Source organism: Rattus norvegicus, chromosome 5 (assembly GCF_036323735.1).
Source record: "Rattus norvegicus strain BN/NHsdMcwi chromosome 5, GRCr8, whole genome shotgun sequence".
Lineage (NCBI taxonomy): Eukaryota > Metazoa > Chordata > Mammalia > Rodentia > Muridae > Rattus > Rattus norvegicus.
In genome coordinates this window covers 143,401,492-143,419,883 of record NC_086023.1, presented here as the reverse complement: position 1 = coordinate 143,419,883, position 18,392 = coordinate 143,401,492, and the positions used below count along the sequence as shown (strand labels likewise).

General features: G+C 47.8%; 1 pseudogene across 1 annotated transcript; it reads left to right on the top strand.

Moving 5' to 3' along the window:
* Window positions 1-2,004: 2,004 nt before the first annotated feature.
* On the top strand, window positions 2,005-3,339 carry Hsp90aa1-ps17 (heat shock protein 90 alpha family class A member 1, pseudogene 17; annotated as a pseudogene). The gene has a single exon (NR_176835.1). The product of NR_176835.1 is annotated as a heat shock protein 90 alpha family class A member 1, pseudogene 17 (transcript).
* The last annotated feature ends 15,053 nt before the right edge of the window (window positions 3,340-18,392 follow it).

The following is an 18,392-nucleotide window of genomic DNA, read 5'->3' as shown; positions in this document are numbered from 1 at the left end:
TACCCTCTCTGGATGCTGTGTCATCTTCCAGCATCTCCAGGCACCTCTTGCTCACCAGCCCCTCCCCCTCATTCAGCAGTTTGTGGAGATAGACAGCCATTGGCAGGCAGTTCCCACTCTGGTGTTAGTCATCTGTGATAACCTGATGATATATCTCTCTTCCCCTTTCCCTGGACGATGGGCTGTGGGGCTGCCATTTTCCAGTCCCTCTCATCAGGTCCTCTCCTGAAGCAACTTAGGGGTCCTCAGTTACTGGTAATCTTAGTATCAAGCAAAAGGCATTCTTATCACCCTGGAGAGACAAGGGTTTTAGGGGCTGTGTGCCAGGAATTGGGGGCAGAGGCAGAATAGGATATTTTTTATTATTCTACATACCTGTGCACCTATGTAATTTCAACAAATCTTCCTTTCCCCAAAGTAATGAATGAGTCAGCTTGTTGACACCAAATGTCGCCCCAGTGATCCTTTTGCCTGCACCAATTTCTTCTTTCGTCACTCCAACCCCTGCCACCCTCAAGTCCTGGAATCTAAATTCAGCCATTGATATTAGCTGTATGACCTTGACCCAGTCCAACTTGCAGTCTAAGCCTCAGTTTCTTCATCTAGGAACTAGAAGCAGCAAGATGGACACAGCATCAAAGCGTTGATGTGCGGAGCAGTGGAAGGCTGTATTAGAGTGAGTGCTTGGGAAACCTGGACATGGTTGGGCTCTGGAGTCCAACTACCTTGGTTTAGACCTAGGTACTGAACCTTACTAGCTGGACGGCCTCAGGAAGGTTGCTAAACATCTCAAGGTGTTACCTACAAACATGGAATTTCCGATGTATTTACTAGCTAGAATTATTCTGAGAATTAAGTGTCTTAGAAAGATTGGAGCCCCAATTAGACTACGGCACAGAACAAGTTCTATTTGAGCATTAGCTGCTAGTCTTAATGCAGGTAACCCATATGTTGCCAGCGATTACACACACCGCTGGTTCCATTTTTAATCTATGCTAGTAACCGTTAGTCCACATAGTTGTAGTTTGAGTTGAAACTTTGACTGTGATAGGATGTTCTCACCAGCCTTAGCACATGTTATCTTAAGCCCCGACCTCAATGTCCCTTCGGTGTCTCACCCATGTGTCCACAAAGCATAGACTGTATTGGGAGGAGAAACCCACCCTCCATGAGAACCAGTCTCCTTGTATTAGTTATACAATGGAAGCCCACCCACACCTGATTGCACCCAACCTTAGGAAGTAGAGTCTCAGAGAAGTGAAGCCATGTGCTCCAGGTCACATAGTGGGTGGGTTAACAGCCACAGTTCAAACCCCTGACTGACTGTAGTATTTGTATAAGGTCAACCCTGCTTGTGACTTGAGTTGTTCTGTTTCCAAGGTTTGGGGTTCTGCAAGCCCCCTTGCAACGCAAAGCCTTTCCTCTCAACACTCTCTTCCTGGAGACCCTCTCCCACATAGCCCCTCCCACATTCCTGAGTCATTCAACCTCGAGGCTTTTCTGCTGCCTACCCAATGTTGTTGTAAGTTAAGTAGAAAAGGGGTTGGAGGAGTAGCTCAGTGATTAACAGCACTGGCTGCTCTTCCAGAGCTCCCAGGTTTGTGTCCCACCACCCACATGGTAGCCATAACCATCTGTTACTCTAGTTTCTGGGAATCTGATGCTCTCTACTGGTTTTCGAGGGTACTAGGCATATACATGGTGTCCTAGTTCGGCTACTATTGCTGTGATGGAACACCACGGCCAAAGCAACTTGGGGAGGGAAGGGTTTATTTCAGCTTATACTTCCAGGAAAAAGTCCATTGCTGAGGGAAGTCAGGGCCGGAACTCAAATAGGAGGCAGGAGCTGATGCAGAGACCTTGGAGGAGTGCTGCCTACTGACTTGCTCCTCAGGGCTTGTTCAGCCTGCTTTCTTACAGAACCCAGGGCCACCAGTTTAGGGATGGCATCACTTGAAATTGACTGGACCCTCTCCTATTAGCCACTGATTAAGAAAATGCCCTACGGATGAGATGGTTTCTCTGAAGGACTACTGCACCAGAATGAAGGAAAACCAGAAGCACATCTATTTTATCACAGGTGAGACCAAGGACCAGGTTGCTAACTCAGCCTTTGTGGAACGTCTCCGAAAGCATGGCTTAGAAGTAATCTATATGATTGAGCCCATTGATGAGTATTGTGTGCAACAGCTGAAGGAATTTGAGGGCAAGACCTTGGTGTCAGTTACCAAAGAAGGACTGGAACTTCCAGAAGATGAAGAGGAAAAGAAGAAACAGGAAGAGAAAAAGACAAAATTTGAGAACCTCTGCAAAATTATGAAGGATATTTTAGAGAAAAAGGTTGAAAAGGTGGTTGTGTCAAACCGATTGGTGACATCCCCATGCTGTATTGTCACAAGCACATATGGCTGGACAGCAAACATGGAGAGAATCATGAAAGCTCAAGCCCTCAGAGACAACTCAACAATGGGTTACATGGCAGCAAAGAAACACCTGGAGATAAACCCTGATCACTCCATTATTGAAACCTTAAGGCAAAAGGCAGAGGCTGACAAGAATGACAAGTCTGTGAAAGATCTGGTCATCTTGCTGTACGAAACAGCACTCCTGTCTTCCGGCTTCAGTCTGGAAGATCCCCAGACCCATGCTAACAGGATCTACAGGATGATCAAGCTTGGTCTAGGTATTGATGAGGATGATCCTACTGTGGATGATACCAGTGCTGCTGTAACTGAAGAAATGCCACCCCTGGAAGGAGATGATGACACATCACGCATGGAAGAAGTAGACTAGGCTTCACCAGAACTATGTGTTTGATGCTTACCTTCATTCCTTCTGATAATATATTTTCCATGATTTTTGTTTATTTTTGTTAACATTTAAAACATCTGTGTGGCATGAAAACTAGGGGAAGGTAAAAATTTCTACATGTGATACTGTGATACTATAGGTTTGACTCAAGAGGTTGATAGAACGTTTGTTGTAAGACGTAATGTAACCTACTGTTACTGTTAACTATGTGGTCTGAAGTGTTTAGCTGTTGAGCTGGATTCCTTTAGTAGACCAAATTAAGATGACTTAAGTTTCATCTTAAATTTTTTTCATTCCCTGTAGTTAATTCTGCATGTACTAGTCTTAGAAGTAAACACAAGCTAAAACAACTTGACAGGAATTCCCCAAGTGGCTTGTTTTCCAAAGTACTGAGAACAAAACCCTAAGTTCCCCTAGGTCTTGTAACTCAGCAAGGCTTGTGAATGTGAAAATAACAGTGCCCAATCACATTCTGCTTTAAAAAGGTAAATACAGATGAGATAAAAAGAAAAAAAAAAAAAAAAAAAAGAAAATGCCCTACAGGTTTGCCTACAACCCAATATTATGAAGGTGTTTTCATAATTGTGGTTCCTCTCCTCTCAGATGACTTTAGCTTGTGTCAGGTTGAAATAAAACCATCCAGCACATCTGATACCCAGACATGAGAACAAACACTCATACTTATAAATTTTTTTTTTTGAAAAAGAGATTAGCAGAACAAAGCTAGACGATGTGGTTTGATTGTAATTCTAGCAGTTGGGAGACTGAGGCAGGAGGACTGAGTTCAAAGCCAGCCTGGGCTATATACCAAGACACTGTCTCTAAAACCAAAACAAAACTGAGACATCCCCTAAGATTTGCCACCTTAGTGGATCTCTGGTCCACAGTCTGGGATCTTTCACTCCTCCCCCCTCTCCCCCAGGCAGAAGGGAAGTCCTGGAGCTAGTGAGAACGAGAACCTAACAGTCAGGTTTGAATTCCACCCCTTGCTCTGGGGCTGCTTGGCCTTGGGTGTATTGGCTAGTCTTATATTACGAACTAGAGTCCTCTGAAAGGAGGGAACCTCAGTTGAGAGGTTGCCTCCATATGATCCGGCTGTAAAGGCATTTTAACAATTAGTGATTGATGGGGGAGAGCCCAGCCCATTATGGGTAGTGCTGTCCTTGGGCTGGAAGTCCTGGTTCCATAAGAAAGCAGGCTGAGCAAGCCATGGGGAGCAAGCCAGTAAGCAGCATCCCTCCATGGCCTCTGTATCAGCTCCTGTGTCTAGGTTCCTGTCCTGTTTGAGTTCCTATCCTGATTTCTTTTGAGGACGAACAGTAATATGGAAGTTTAAGCTAAATAAACCCTTTTTTTCACAACTTGCTTTTTGGTAATGGTGTTTTGTCAAAACAATTGAAACCCTAAGACAGATGGTTTGACAGATAATGAGCAGAAGGTGCTTTATAGAAGGCACCGTGTGTGAGGTGGCCCTGCTATGTGAATGGCACAGTCACATGATTCTACCTCTTGCTGGTAAGGCAGTTCCTCCATGTTGCATGTCCTTGGGCTGTAAGCTCCGGGGGGACAGAGCTATTTCTGAGACCCTTGTACCCATCCCCTTTACATAGGGTCTGACATGGACCTGTGGAACAAGCAGGTTTGGGTTTCAGCTCTGGCACTACTTCTGGATCCTTGGACAGTCACATGACCTCACCACATCATTGTGTAGCAATTTCCTCTGAATTGAATATTTCATTCCAGAGGGAAGCTCCCTAAGACTCATGAAGTTGTAAGGAAGGCTCCTTAAGGCTCAGGAAATAAACAGTCCACAAGGTTTAGGAAGTCCCTGAAACTTAGCACAAGTCCCCACCCTTCACAAAGTTATATAAGTAGTAAAGACTGCTGAGAAGAGGAGATCTTCTTCCTGTTGAGCTGTCTGTAGGTTGTGCAGAGGGTTGCAGCTTTCACAGTCTGTCACCCAGACTGGGGTGGTCTTTTAATGATGCATCTGTTTATGCATCTTCCATGCTCCTATGAGTAACCTCTTTCCCATACTTTGGAAAGTGACTCTAATATACTCAAGAGTTTACCAGTTTGGTGGTATTATTATTTTGGTCTGTTGTTGAGCCCTCGACAGTAGATATCTGTTCTTGTCTCCCCAGGTACAGCATCACACAGCACACACCTGACTGCTTTGTCTACACCCATTTCATGGTTTGCTGGGAGGACATACCAAGCAACTTGTAGAAATCATTTGACCCCATCTGCATCCAGCTTGGTACTTGTCCTCAGGTCAGCTAACCAGCATACCATCCCCTTCTCTCTCTCTTCTGGGCTTGTCTATCCTCCAGATCCAGGATTCTCCTCTCTGTCACCTGAGCCCCGCGCCCCCTGCACATCTTATAGGCAGCCTTTGACCTACAATGGTTCAACTTCTGACTATTAACTTAACGGTGGTGCAAAAGCGATTCTCAGTCAGTAGCAGCCACACTTCTGTAGAGAATCTTGATTTTCTCCACCTAGCAGTTTGCAGCACGCTTTTCTTCCTTCATACCAGCGAGCAGCAGTGAGCACAGCGTCAGGCAGCCACACACTCATGAGGGAAGACAGCTGATGTTCTGCAGTGTCTGCATCCCGAGCTGTGACACTCAGCAGGACAGGTGCGTTCCTGTATAAGATCCGTTTTTGGCCTCTGATCATGTCCACCTATGACAGGCTGAAATTCCCACTGTACGTGGAGGGACTCCTGTGTATATAACACATTCTTAGGAAACTATATCCCCACCCATGAGAGCCATGAATGTAGCCCATCACCCCCCACCCCCATTTTCTTACTTTCTCTTGGAGTCAAATTTTTAGAAGTAATAGTCTAGACACAGTTCATTCAAATCCCGCCTTTGCAGCTGCTCACCTTGGCAAGTTTCTTTCTTCTCTGTGCCTTGACTTCTTCACCCGTAGAGTAGCTTAATAATCTTCACCTCCCCAGTGCCTGAGATGGATGGAAGGAGTTCATGCTTGCTATGCACACAGCAGCCTGGCACAATGACAGCTGGAAGCAGAAGCCATTGCCGTTCTTGTTGCTTCGGTTCTATCGAAGGAGTCTCACCTCCCATGCGGTCCTTACCTGGCTGCAACCTGGTCCCTTCCACCACCTACCAAATGCTCTACAGTTTGGGTCACCCACTACCCCCCAGTGGCCACTCCAGCCACCTTCTGGGTATTGACTTCTCTGCAGTATTTGAGAAGGGTTGTGGCTGCAGAAGCCCCAGGGGTACATAAGCCCAGGGTCAAGAGAGCTCAAGGGACAGCCCTACAGTGAAAAGGGCACATGAGACAGGATATTTCAGTACTCAGTATGTGGCTAGCATACTAAGGGCAGCTCAGGGGCTGGTGACTAGATTTCTGTTAACTACCCCAGAGTAGCATCTGGGGTTCTCTGATGGATGACCAGCAGGACTGGGAGAGTGCTCACTGGGAAACAGCACCTTGTTGTGTGTGCAGCTGGGTAAAGGTGGCAGGAGGTGTGTGGGTTGGGAGGAGGGGTTGTTAACCCTCCATATTCAGTCCCTAGTCCCCAGGAGGAGGCCTTTCCCTTTTAGCTCCAGCAGCCTGACTCCCGAGTTGCACAGACTTGCCTGGTTTGATCTCTTATTTATTACAGAGAATATTCTCTGTCATGGTGAGTGGAGGGGAAGGAGTCTCGGGAGCCTCAGTTTTCACGGCTGACCTCATAGCTGGCCTGCTGCGGACCCTGGGCCTCTGATGGAGCCCCAACACTTGTTCTGTTCTCCATCCATTGTTTTCATTCATTAAGTGCATCAAGCACTCTGTGCACCGAGTCCCGATCCAGGTGGATCACTCGAGCAAGCCTGGAAACTTCCTGTGTCAGGTTGGAGGACATTCCTGAAAGCTTGATCCTCACCTGAATCTCAGCACCTGTGTCTCTTCCCTTAGATGGCAGTGTAGACCATGCCGACCACTTAAAGGATCTTGAGAGTAGAGGGGAGGGGGTGCCTCTCAGCCTGGTCAGATAAAACCAATCAATGTCTTCACAGGCTTCTTGGAGGTGAAGGTGGCAGGAGCTTTGGCACAGAGGAGGCGAGCGAAGCAAGCAGAATGAATGACACCAGAGTTCTTTGGCCTCGGAAGAGGGGTCTGCACACCAAGGAATGCACACAGCCATTAGATGCTGAGAAGGTCAAGAAACAGAACTTCTTTTGGGAGGTTCCAGGAGGAACTAGCCTGATGTACTTCCCCTTAGCCTGGTGGGACTGACTGAACTTCTGGCCTCAGAACTGTAGCAAGCACGTTAATGCTTTAAGTCATAGTCTGTTTAGGGTTTTGTTGCTGGGACGAGACTCTGAGTGACCAGGGCAACTCTTAAAAAAGGAAAACATTTAATTGGGGCTAACTTACAGTTTCAGACGGTTGGCTCGTTAAGGTCATGGAGGGAAGCCTGGTGGCATGCAGGCAGACATGGTGCTAGCGAGGAGCTGAGAGTTCTACAACCAGATCTGAAGGCAGCAGGAAGAGAGAGTGACACTGGGCTTGGCTTGAACATCTGAGACCTTAAAGTCTGCCACCATGACACACTTCCTCCAACAAGGTCACACCTTCTCCTGCAATAATGCCACTCCCTGTGAGTCTATGGGGGGTGGGCATTTTCATTCAAACTACCACATTCCACTTCCTGCCTGCCATAGGTTGTAGCCATATAATAATTTGAAATGCATTTAGTCCAACTTCAAACATCCTCGTAGCCTATTACAGTCTCAACTCTGTTTAAAAGTCCACAATTTCTGCCATGTCTCATGCAATCTCTTAACTGTAATCTTCTATTAAAAAAAATCAAAATGAAAAAACAGATCACATACTCCCAACATACAACATCACAGGATATACATTACCATTCCTAGGCAGGGAGGAGAACAGTGAGGAAATACTGGATCAAGGCAAGACTGAAAACCAGCTGAGCAAACTCCAAACCGTGCATCTCCATGTCTGATGTCAAAGCACTTTTCAAATCTCCAACTCCTTTCAGCTGTGTTGACGGCAACACACTTCTTTCTCTGGGGCTGGTTCCACTCCCTGTTAACAGCTATTCACAGCAGGTATCGCATGCCTCTGACATCTCCAACATCTCGGGTTCTCCAAGGCAATCCAGGCTTCATCTCCCCAGCTTCACATGATGGTCTCTCTAGGCCTCCATGCTGGACACCCCTGACACACACCTGGCCTCACTGGCTTTTCTTACTTGCAGAAGGAGATTCTATAACCCCTTTCTTGTATCCCTGCCTCTAAATCCAGAACCATGTACCTGAAACTGCTAAATTCTCCTGCTTTCTGGGACTAGAACATGGCACCCTTGTTCAAATACATATTTCTTTTTTTACCATCTTTCTGTTTTTGATGGTTTCCTTCACTGGCTAAACTTGGCTGTCCTGTCCTGGTATTTGCTTTACAGACCAAGCTGTCCTCAAATGCAGAGATCTGCTTGCCTTTGCCTCTGCCTCTGCCTCTGCCTCTGCCTCTGCCTCTGCCTCTGCCTCTGCCTCTGCCTCTGCCTCTGCCTCTGCCTCTGCCTCTGCCTCTGCCTCTGCCTCTACAGTGCTGGATTAAAGGTGGGTACTACCTAACCCTAAATTTTCTTTAATTCCTTTTCACAGACTGGAAGCTTAGCTGGGTTGGGTCTTGCCATCAGGTCTCCATTTCCTTTGTTCCATTTTATATCAGGCTTTAAAAAAATTGTTTAAAGATTTATTTATTTATTTATTTATTTATTTATTCTATATAAGTACACTGTAGCTCTCTTCGGACACACCAGAAGAGGGCATCAGATCTCATTTCAGTGCTCTTAACCATTGAGCCATCTCTCCAGCCCCAGGCTTTTTTTTTTAAGTCTGTTTATCTCCTTGAACACAGGATTTAGCTCCATTTCATCTCCTGGTCTCCCCATCCCCCTTTTCCCTCAAGCTGTACATTTTGTATCTTCCCTTGCCCAGCTTGCTCCTTTTCATTATAGATCTTCATAAGAGTGAACATTAATAACCACACGACAGAGTCGATACTAGGCTGTTCTGAGATTTTCTCTGCCAACTTTGTAATTAATCCAAAACTCTTCTTCAATTTAGCCTCAGGCAGACTCTTCAGGCAAGAGCAAAAAGAAAAAAAAAAAAAAAATCAGCCACATTCTTGGCCAAACTATCACAAGAGCAGTCTTTAGGCCACATACTAAGATTCTTCTCCTCTGAAACCTCTTGACCTGGATCCCCAGAGTTCAAATCACCCTCAGTACCGCTGTCTTCCATGTTCCTACTGGGATGGGCCATTAAGCCCCCATTAGATCATTCTACTGCTTTCCTAATCCAAAGCTCTAAAGTCCACATCTCTCAAAAATAAAATAAGATAAAATAAAATAAAATAAAAAAAAAATCATGGTCTGGCCTATTATAGCAATACCTCACTCCTGCTATCAATGTCTGTCTTAATTAGGATTTTATTGCTGTGAAGAGACGCCATGACCATGGCAACTCCTATGAAAGAGAACATTGAATACGGGCTTGCTTGCAGTTTTAGAGGTTCAGTCGCCATGGCAGGAAGCACAGCAGCAAGCAGGCAGACATAGTGCTGGAGAAATAGCTGAGACTTCTACATCTGGATGTGCAGGCAGCAGGCAGAGAGAGAGAGAGAGAGAGAGAGAGAGAGAGAGAGAGAGAGAGAGAGAGAGAGAGAGAGAGAAAGAGAGAGAGAGAGAGACAGTGGGCCTGGGGTTGAGCAGCTGAAATCCACTCCCAGTGACACACTTCCTTCAACAAGGCCACGCCTCCAATAATGCCACTCCCTCTGAGTCTGTGGGAGCCATTTTCATTCAAACCGACACAGTCACTAAGTACCCAGGTTCTCACAGTGGCAATGTCGTACAAAATTACTGCCCTCGGGCACTTCACCAGCTGTTAACAAATGGACATTTTTTGTGAGGATGTGACTGTACTGGCTGGTTTTGTGTGTCAATTTGATACAAGCTGGAGTTATCGCAGAAAAAGGAGCCTCAGTTGAGGAAATGCCTCCATGAGACCCAGCTGTAAGGCATTTTCTCAACTAGTGATCAAGAGGGGAGGACCCAGCCCATTGTGGGTGGTGCCGTTTCTGGGCTGGTGGTCTTGGGTTCTATAAGAGAGCAAGCTGAGCACACCAGGGGAAGCAAGCCAGTAAGTAACATCCCCCCATGGCCTCTGCATCAGCTCCTGCTTCCTGACCTGCTTGAGTTCCAGTCCTGACTCCTTTGGTGATGAACAGCAATGTGGAAGTAAACTGAATAAACCCTTTCCTCCCCACCTTGCTTCTTGGTCATGATGTTTGTTCAGGAATAGAAACCCTAGCTTAGTCAGTGACCCACCCCGCTGGGTTGTAGGAGCGACTTGGAAAGCTCCCTAGGGAGTTCTTTAAGAGCTAGATCTTAAAGAATGTTAATGAAGTGAAATGGCCTTGGGACCAAAGAGGAGGTTTGTGCAGAGGCAAACCTGGTCTGTGAAGTGAGAGGAAACATTTGGCTAGCTTGGTAAGCTAGTGAGCAGAGGCTCAGAGCCGCAGAGAAGAGGCAGGAAAGGTGGCTGCAGCCAGGGCACTTCCTGTGAGAAGGTTGCGATAATAATTAACCCCACAGAGAATGGGAAGCTATTCTAGTGAGTTACATGAATGGCTTAAAATCTCAGGTCTGCCCCAGACTTGTTGCTAGGTGACTTGTAGATCTTTCCACCAAGGTCTCAGTATGTTTTCCCAACTTTAAGATACTAGTTCAGTTGCACATATTGTCTGGGATACCAATTGTGTAAATTAACTGTGTGTCAGTTCTGAGCCTGAGTCTTGAGAGACCTCACACATTCTGAGATGAAGATGTGCCCAGACCATGAGTGGGTTTCCCCCAGACCATGAGTGACCAGCTCAAGCCCAACTAATCTTAACCAACACACAGACGCATATACTACGATGACAGTGATTCTGAGCCCTGCAGCCTTGGGGCGGTTTGTTATGTAGCAATAAAAAGTTAATATCTCAATTAGAGAAAGAGATAGAGAAGGGGTGGCTCAAAAGACACAAGAGAACCAAGGAGGGCCACAGCTATCCAGAGACCCAAGGGAGATCCAGGACATTGAGTAGAGCTTAGATCTGGCCACAGAACAGTTTTGAATCACACTGAGACAGAGCTGTACTGACTGCTGGGGTCCTGGGGGCAATGGAACAGAGAAAATGAGAGAAGAGGCAAGTCCTTTAAAGATGGTGGTTGTGGGGGAGCAGGGAGAGGGTCAGGTGTCCTGTAGGTGTTTTTTTCCAAGGATGGAGATACTAGCTGGGTTTGTTGATGGTTCTGAAACAGTCTGATAGACTGTTAAAACAATTAGAGGGGTTGGGGATTTAGCTCAGTGGTAGAGCGCTTGCCTAGGAAGCGCAAGGCCCTGGGTTCGGTCCCCAGCTCCGAAAAATAGAACCAAAAAAAAAAAAAAAAACAATTAGAGCCAGGCATGATGGTCCGTGGCCCGTAATCACAGCACTCAGGGGCTGAAGCCAAAGGGTAGCTCTAAACTCAAGGCTATCCTGGAACACACGGTGGGTTGAGCAGGTGAATGGCTGGAAGAGCTGGTCTATTTGGAATATGAGCTCTCTATCCCCTTTTTTTCCACCATTGAGACCAAAAGGCCTTGGCAATGGACTGGACTGTGTGAGCATGCTTACGTGGAGTGAAGGGAGAACAGCTTCACTTCCAGGATTTTCCCCGGAAGCGGGTGAGCGGTGAGCCTTCGCAGAGGGCTATAGTATGGACTCATTTTGCTTCAGGGATGCTGGGTCAGATACTTGTTAGAAATCCACAAGCAGACTCGAGGGAGGTCATTGAGAGTATGGGACAGGCAGCAGGGGTGAGGTCTCAGCTGGAGACACAAACTCAGAGGCCTCAGTGAACCAGGAACATTTAAATGCATGGCGCCTGCTGAGAGTGGTGTGGAGAGGGGAAGGCTGGCAGGTGGGTGGGTAGAGGTCAAACTAATACCAGGACAGTGGCCTTAGCTCTCTCCCTTTGCATGGTTGTGGGCCAGAGCTAGGAGGCATGCCCGGCATGTAGAAGATGTTTCACAGCATCAGAAGAATGTCCGAGGTCTGGGTGGGCCAAGGGCTGAGCATAGGAGGTTAGCATCCTGTAGCCTTTGCTCATCTACTTCCTCTGTCTGACATGGCCAGGAATACCCAGGACGGAGACTCTCAGCAAATCTCGATGTTCCTTCTACCAAGCCATTGGCCACTGTGTCTGAACCACCTGCGGCCAGCCTCTTTTGAGCTCTTGTCTACTGGAAGGCTGAGAGATTGCTTTAAATCTTCGTAGGATCCTTGGGCAGAAAGAGGACTGAGAGGGTATCTCACGAGTGTGGTTTGAACCCTGGGAAATTAATTGCTCCCCAACCTGCACCTTTCCTATTCACAAAAGGGAGACACCTGCTGGCAGGTTGCCCCACCCCCACCCCCACCCCCATCCCCACTCCCATCCCCACCCCTCCCCACATCTGGCTCTCCAGGATTTCTTGGACTGTTTTGCATGCCTTATGAGAATTTTCCTCCAGCGTCTGGAGATGTATGCCTGGCTTTTCTTCTTTGTGATCCAATCCCATTGGCTTTTTTTGGCAGCCCGGCAACTCGGAGCTTTGATGGTTCCCATGGGGCTGTAACTCTGCCCCAGCCGGTGCTGTTTTTCTGGACAGACTTTCCAGTAAGTCACTCCAGGGGAAGCAGAAGCAAGAGGCACTGAGGGAGCTGGCCCTGCCAGGAAGGGACAAAGCAGACCCCAGAGAATTCCCAACAGGAAGGCAAGAAAGTCTAGGGAATCCTGGAGAGAGGAGGGGTGGGAAACCTACCAGCAAGCACAAAGTCTTCACTTTGTAAAACAGTTTGAAAAGTGTACCAAAATGACCCGCCTTTGATCCCACCACACTGGTAACCGCCATGGGAACCTCAGGCTTTCTTATTGCTGCCCCGCTAGGACTCCCCAGGTGTTGGCTGTCTCTCCCATTCCCCTCCAAAGCCCTGGCCGAAAACTGGCAGCAGTCTATGAAGAAACTGCTTTCAAAGCCACCTTTCCCCATGGGATAGTCACCTGTGGTTTGTTTTGGCTTGTCCTGGCACAGCCAGGCCTCTAGATGCCCCTCCTCTTTCTTCCTTACAGGGAAGCCTGTCCAGAAACCATATTCTCACCACTCCATCATCCTGCCTACCTCAGCTCTGACTTCTTATTGGCATATAAGATCTCAGCAGCCCCTCACTGCTGAGGCTGTTCAAAGATTAGATGAGGGTGCTGGAGAGAGGCCAGAGGACCCTGGTTTGGTTTCCGGCACCCACATAGCAGCTCACTGCAGATCTAGCTGATCCAAATGCCTTCCTCTGATCTCTGTGGCACTGGGCATGGATGTGGTACCCATCCTTACAGGTAGGCAAAGGGCATATATATATATATATATATATATATATATATATATATATATGAATAAAAGCTAAAAAAGATGACATGAGATAGATAGCATGTCCCAGAGGTCCCAGCTCAGTGAGCCTGTAAGCCCTAGCTGACCATTGTCTCCGTCCAGCTTCCTTTCTTTCTTGCTATTCCTTTCTCTCTTTTCTACCTTTAGGCCATGAACCCTCAGGAGTACCACGCCGAGGCATGAGCTCCCTGTGGAAGATGGAAGGCTGCCGTTCTCATCCAAGCCCAGCTCCAGCTCATCTCTAGAGGGCCAGCCATCTGGTTTTTACCTAGAATGGAAGGGTTCTTGATTCACAGGCTTTCAGGGATGAACCCTGGAAAGTGCCAGGCAGACCAGCCCTCATTGTCACCTTGCTCAGTGGGTCTCTGTGGGCACTCTGTGGCCAGGATCAGGCTCCGCCCATGCTGTCTCTGACTTACCTGGGACAATGGGCAAGGACCTTTTCATGGCTGAAGGTTACAGCCCCGGGCCAGGGCCACTGATATGTAGGTTCATGCCTCACTCATTCTGGGGCCTCCTAGCTCCAACCCCTTGCGGGTAATCAGGGGTGCGCAGGCGGCCTTAAAACCATCAAAGCTGTCAGCAGTGGTTCTTTCACACCGATGGTCACTGATAGGCCCAGTCATTTCCCATCAGCCGGCTTACCTGATGCCACAGTGCCATATGCAAGTCAATTACCGTGCATTTCTCCAGGGACACATATCCAATCTGGGTCAGATACTATAGTATGCAGAAACTTCTAGGATTCACCTGACAGCTCCTGGCTGCCTGGGAAGCAGGGTCCAAGAGGTCTTTTTACTTTTGCTGTGCCAGCAGAATCTGGGCCTGGGCTCCAGGAAGCAGGCTCCTGTCCCCAGGACACTGGATGGCGGGAAAGGGCTTATGTGAATGCGTCCTTGGGTTCCCCTGGACACACATGACCTATGGGCTTTGAGGTCTTTGATTCAGGAAGATCTGGTGCTTATTCCTAAACTCTCCATTCACTTGCTATGCAGCTTCGGGGATAGTAACCACCTGCTCTGACCCTGCACCTTTTATAACCAGTAGTGTTGATCTCTGGTCAACATGACATCACTGCAGATGTGGTTCTCTTCTGTGGCCTGGGGGTGGATCTGGGGCTTCAGACATGTTAGGCAAGACCTCTACCACTGAGCCACACTCTTCAGCCTCTTTTTACTTTTTATTTTGAGACAGGGTCTCACTAGGTTGCCTAAGCTAGCCTTGAAGTCACTCTGGGGTCCAGCCAAGTCTTGAAATTGCAATCCTCCTGCCTTAGTTGCTGGGATTACTGGCCTGAATCACCATACCCTGCTCCCTGGGCTGCCCTCAGCTTCCTTTGGTTATCTGTGAGCTGGGCCATGAATGTCTACCTCACAGGAGGTTGGGATAGGTCCAGTGGGGACACCAGACACAATATCACTGTATATGCGGAGCACTGAGCACCCTGCAGCAGCGACGGGACGGTCTTGATGAGGAGGCTTTTAGGAGATAAGGCAGTTCTCTGTTTTCCTTTAATACCATGGCGGGGGAGAGAGAGGCAGACCTGGAGAAGGTAATCTGCATGCTTCATGATGGAGCTGGGATAAGAACTATGCATGATAAAGGCCCACTGTCCAATCGGCTGGGCTACTGGGTTCTTTTCACCGCGCCCTTCCACCCTGCCTGGCTGCATTGATTTACTTGAAAGTTTTAATGGGTTATAATTGGAAAAGGCCTGGGTGAGATTTGCATATTGATTTGACATTTAAGTATATGATTAAATAAAAGCTGACTGAGGTCATCACTTGACTAAATTGGCTTAATGAGTGTTGATTACCCTGTGCATGTTAATTTCATTTACTCTGATTACTCCATCTATCTTTCCCAGAGATCTATCAACACCTTTGACTCAATTGGACTTGATGGGACGCGAAGGAGGGTTGGGGTCAGCGGGTGTGGGGAGTTCTTAGTCTATCTGCCTGGTTACCCAGCTGTCCCTAGAGCCTGGGAGGCTCTCACCCACTGCTGTGTTCTCTTTCTCCCCGACTCCCACCCTCTCTTTCCCTCATAATCACACAAGCTTATCGCCAACCTCCTTTCTAACCAGGAGTACTGCCACTTTGCTGCCAGAGAGGAATCAGGCGTTGGCAGGGAGCAGAATGGGGGAATCTGTGACGCCCATGAGAAGTGTTTCTAGTTCCCCACATCATACCTTCCCTTCCTGACGTATACAGGAATCTGCCTCAGATGGCTGAGCCTTCCGGTGGCCCCCATGAGTCTTCTCTTCTTTACTGGTAAGGCAGTGTCTGCAAGAAAAAATCCCCACAGTGGGGCTGCATTCTCTGTTCTAGTCTTGTGTTTGCCCCTTCCAGATCCACTCTCTGGCTTAGTCCAGCCCATTCTGTTTCCTGTGCTGACCTGCAGGGACCCATAACTATGGGCTCTATTGCCTTCTGGCTTCCTGTGGGTGTTCAGCCAATGGGAGGCCAGCAGGAGATTGAAGGGAGGGAGGAGAACACGGCTGGATGTTTGTTTATTTCTGGTGTTCATCCCTGTTGGCTGAACAAAGGTCTCCATCAGCCACCAGGCGCTCTCGTGGTTCCTCTCAGTCTCTTCAGCTCTAGTGAGATAACGTAGTAACAGCTCCCTCCAGCTCTCCACAAGCCCGAGGGAGCCTCGCTGTTGACGCAGCTCCAGCTCCGTACACCCTGCCCACACCTTTGTAAATAGACCTCTCACTAGCTCTCCTTAAATCACCCAATTTGAGTGTGCCATCTGTTTCCCACTGAGACCCTAACTGATACAGCAGGCGACATATTTTTCCTTTCAGAAACCAGGACACACAGTCTGACAGTCAGAGAGCGATCGCAGAACACACCAACGAGCCCAGACTGGCAGAGTGCCTCCCCTGCCCTCATCCTGCCCCCACTGCCCCCGCCTGATAGAAGCATCACCATCCAGGACCCTTTTGCCCGCTCCATTCTCCTCACTGTCTAGACCAGCCATCTGGTCCTTCTGGAGTCCCTGGCCCCTACCTGGCCTCTCTCAGCAGCCACACTCCGCTCTATTAGAACAGCCATGGGATGGGGTGGAGTCAGGGAGTTCCTCGGTACAAGCTTTCTCACCCTGCCATGGTTTGTCTCCAAGATCATGTCTTCTGGATCCTTCTGTCCAACACTGCTCTCTCCTCCTTGGCCTGTCTTCCCAGCCACTCCAGATGCTGAGGCAGGAGGATTGAAAGGCTAAGACCTATCTGGGCTATAGAGTGAATTTAAAGCCAGCCCCGGCAACTTAGAGAGTCTCTTACAAAACGGAAAGTAAACAGGCCTGGAGAGATGGCTTAGTGGTTAACAGTACTGGCTGCTTCCTCAGAGGATCCAGCTTCCTTCCTCAGCACCCATATAGCAGCTTACAACTGTCTGTAGCTCCAGTCCCAGGAGATCCAGTGCCTCTTCTGGCCTCCCTGGGCATCACACATACTTACAGTGCATAGATATACATGCAGACAGACACCCATACATAAAACAATCAAAATATACTTACAGAATAAACAAAAACAAAGCAACAATCATAACTCACATTCAAATAATGCCACACTCACAGGTACTAGGGAATCAGACTTTAACATATTTCTTATATGGGGGAGGAGGGAGGGTGCCATTCAGTCCTTTGCAGCTGATATGAGATAACACACAGGAAAAAGGGTGAAACTGAGGCCAGGGGGGAAAAGACCTGCCTTCCTGGAACTGGACCCAGGGGGACACCAGCTCTTGCCTGGAGCCTTGAATAGAGGGAAGAGGTTTGGGTAATAGTTTGTGCAGGTCTCTCAAAAGCCGATGTTGGTTGCTGTGTGTCATGGCCCATGCCTGTAATCCTGGGACTCTGGAGGAAGGAACTGCAGGACTGTGACTCTGGATGGGGTTTGAGGTCATTGGGGGCTGCACTTGGAAAGGATTAAAGTTGTTTCCAAGAGGGAGTTGCTATGAGTGAGCCTGCACTTGAAGCTGCTCTCTGGATCCCACTTCAAGCTGTGATCTCTCCTCTCTGCTGCCCACCAGCCCCTGGCAGGAGGTAAGCCAACAAGAGAGGCCTTACCAGAACCAATACCACGCTGTTTGGACTTTCGGTGCAGCCAACGGAAGTAAGTAAACATGTTTTCTTTCTAAAGTTAGTTTGCCTCAGGTACTTACTCTAGTAGTAAAACATGTATTAAGACAACACAAACACGTACACTCTCACCATGGTATCTACTCTCTTATTTTATATAGCCCTATGAGGCCGGGCTTTGCCTATTTTACAGAAGGGAAAACTGAGGTCCAGAGAGATTAGATCACATACATAAGATTCTATGGCTGGGAACTAGGGTGTTTTTGGATGCATTTGTGAGTAAAGATTTTCTGTCAGGACGCTATAAAGCTCTCAGTTCCATCTAGACCCAGTTCCATAACAACTACCTCTTGGAAACAACTTCAATCCTTTGGCCTTCCGATGTTGTATTTTGTACCATGTAAGGCGGATATGAATGTCTTCGGCCTTGGGAAGCCAGCTGGGAATGCTAGGGCACTTTGGAGCTCTGGAAGGATCAGGCAGGTGCTGTGGTTTGGATCCCTCATGTCCCTGGCAGGCCCAGATGCTGCAGACTTGGTCCCCCCCTGGTGGCACTGGGATATGGCACAACATTAAGTTCGGACATTTTAAGGTGTGGCCTTAAAAGGGACAGTGTGATTTTCAAGATGACTGTCTTTTAAAAATTGGTTTTATAAACTTAAAAAAAAAACCTTGCAAATAAAGACATGACCTGGCAAAAATTAACCAGACCTAAAGTCTGTATAACGCAGTGAACTGCTATACAGTCAGAATTGGCATCTGGAATGGAAGCCGAGAGGCTTCACGTCAAATTTTACACCTTCAGTTTCGAATATATTTTATGCACTCATCTACTGCTCAGCCCAAAAAACCCAGGACAGAATTAGCACTGGAAAAACCATGAACTTTTCATCCTCTTCATATTCCTCTCCCTTGACTACACTTGGTTCTTCCTCAGCCCCTAACCTTCAACCCACTTGGTTGTCTTTTCTGCATATTATACTCAGCCCATGT